This window comes from Cricetulus griseus, chromosome 2, assembly GCF_003668045.3.
Source record: "Cricetulus griseus strain 17A/GY chromosome 2, alternate assembly CriGri-PICRH-1.0, whole genome shotgun sequence".
NCBI lineage: Eukaryota > Metazoa > Chordata > Mammalia > Rodentia > Cricetidae > Cricetulus > Cricetulus griseus.
In genome coordinates, this window is record NC_048595.1 from 115,041,408 (window position 1) to 115,044,081 (window position 2,674).

At 35.7% G+C, this 2,674-nt stretch overlaps 1 pseudogene; it reads left to right on the forward strand.

The window, feature by feature from the left end:
* The first annotated feature begins 2,042 nt into the window (after window positions 1-2,042).
* Window positions 2,043-2,424, forward strand: LOC107977857 (annotated as a pseudogene).
* The last annotated feature ends 250 nt before the right edge of the window (window positions 2,425-2,674 follow it).

Consider the following 2,674-nt stretch of genomic DNA (forward strand, 5'->3'; position numbering starts at 1 on the left):
CTGTTACTCTGAGGAACATCTTGACAAAAAGCAGCACAGCAAAAGAAATGGCTAATTTTATCTTATATTTTACACCAACTCATCAAGTAAAAGAAATCAAGAGATGAACCTGGAGGCAGGAACTGAAGCAGACTCCATGGATCAAAACTTCTTACTGATTTACTTAGCATGGCTTTCTTGTACAACCTGGAACCATATTTCAACCCTCCTACATCAATCATGAGTTAAGAAAATGCCCATAGGCCAATATGATGAATGCAATTCATCAACTGATAGATCTCAGTTCTCTCATGCAAGGTGGCTCTAGTCTGCCAAGTTGACAAACTAAACTCCTTTTTCTTAAAGCATTTATTTTACACTTAATTGTTAGTTCTTTCTCTCATTTGTTGTGGCTAATTTTGCTACAGACTAGGACTGTGAGAAATGTGCACATTATCCCTTCGACTGTAATCACCAACTGAGAACCTACTACTTTCTCCATCTCTGTGGCAATTAGCAGGATATCTTTGATAAAGGTTATGTGCACTTATAAAATTCACAGAGAACAGCTGGAGTTTCTCCTCTAGCTCCCTGTGAGGCTTAAATGTAAAGTTTGGTTTTAGTGTAACTGATTTCAATTTATCTCTCTGACTGCAGTAATATTCAGCACAGCATTTCTTGCCCATTTGACATATATCTCTGCAATTTTTCTTTTGCTAGATTGTAAGTTGATCTATTCAGCTTACTGTGTAGAGGCCACACCTATCCGCAGGCACCCTTTTTTCAATACTGCCAACTTCTGATACTTTATTTCTATTACCTTCTACTTAAGTGGTTCTCAAGCTTGGCATAGTTAACTGAATAATATTGAAGAATACATAAAGATATTTTGGGGCCAGACCCTAGAAGGACAGAAAACAAAATAAGTTGGGTTACAACAGATTAAAACAATTCTAAACCGCCAAAGAAGCCATCCATAGAGTGAAAAACAGCCTAAAATATAAAAAATGGTCAGAAACTACATAGAGGACAAAGGATTAACATCTAGGATATTATAGAAAAAACTTGCAATGTCAAAGAAAAACTCAAATCAATCAAATTGTTAGTGGGCAATAGACCTCATTACAGATTTTCCAAATGAATACATGCATGCATGTGAAGATATTACAGATCCCTAAACGTTACTTCAGTGCAGTTCAAATCCATGGTAAGATACTATCTCACTCTAGTAAAAATGGATCTTATACAAAAAATTTAGATAATAAGTACTGTCAAACACAGAAAAAATAACCTTTGAAGACTGAAATGGGAAAAAAGCCATTTCAGACATTGTGGAACAATCAGTGTTTAAAATTTCTCAAAATTAAAAAAGTTGTATGTCTAAGAAATTAATTACTATGTATATGAAGGAAATAAACAGTAGGTAGGAGAGATGCCTGTGTTCCAATGTCCATAGCACCAATATTCATAATGACAAAGAAAGTAAAGCAAGTAAAGTATTAACCAATCTTTGGATGCATATAGAGCACATATTCTGGACATAAGAGGCTATTAATAACCTATAAAATGTAATAGAGTTCTGTCATTTGTGGCATTATCTATGGAAATATAGATCATTAAGTTAAACAAAATAAACCAAGTATAAAAATATACCAGATGATTTTACTAATTAATGGAACACTAAATATACAGACTATACAAACATACAGAATGCATTAATGTAGTTGGGTTAAAAAAAAAAAAACACAAATTGTCTATGAAGAGGTGGGGATAAATGAGCCCATCGATTCATATTGCCTTCTTGCCATAGCCAGCCACAAAAGCTTTCTAATAAATGTTTTATTTGAGGTTCCTTGAAATCTCCAATGTCAATGCTTCTGTCCTTCCAGGTCTGTAGTATGCTGTTCAGCACACTACCACTGCATTTTCCTTGGGATACAATTAATTAGCAGAGCAATTGTTACATCTGACAAAAACTGAAAATTAACTGGACATTTGGAAAATAAAATATATGTTTTCCAATTGCTAGCTAAAGTAGATACTAGATTCATCAGGAGAAGTATGTCATTATAATGTTTGATGTAACATCAAGAATCACAAGAATGTACCTAACTGGCATAGAGATCTAGTACAGGTATGCGAAAATATCCCCATTGTATTGTGTGGCAATAAAGTGGATAGTAAGGTCAGAAAAGTGAAGGCAAAATCTATTGTCTTCCACCAAAAGAAGAATCTTCAGTACAGTGACATTTCTGCCAAAAGTAACTAAAACTTGAAAAGCCTTTTCTCGGGCTGGCCAGAAAGCCCATTGGAGACCCTAACTTGGGTTTTATTGCCATGCGTGCTCTTGCACCATCTCATAGACCCAACGTTGGCAGCACAGTAAAGCATGATTTAGAAGATGTTCAAACGACTATCCTCCCAGATGAGGATGATGACCTGTGAGTAAGTGAAACTGGAGCACTGTGTCAGAAGTCAAGTTTTATAGGAAATTGTCCTGTAATGTCAGCGGTACAGGCTGTGTGCCACCTTATTTAGCTAAGTAGATTGTGTAAGTCACTGGATGCTGAAGGAGATGAAAGGGCTTCTTTGGAGTGAATATGGCAAAGACTGCAGATAGATCCATATCTATCACCATGCACAAAATGTATGTGCAAATGGATCAAAGACCTCAACATAAATCCAGCCACACTGA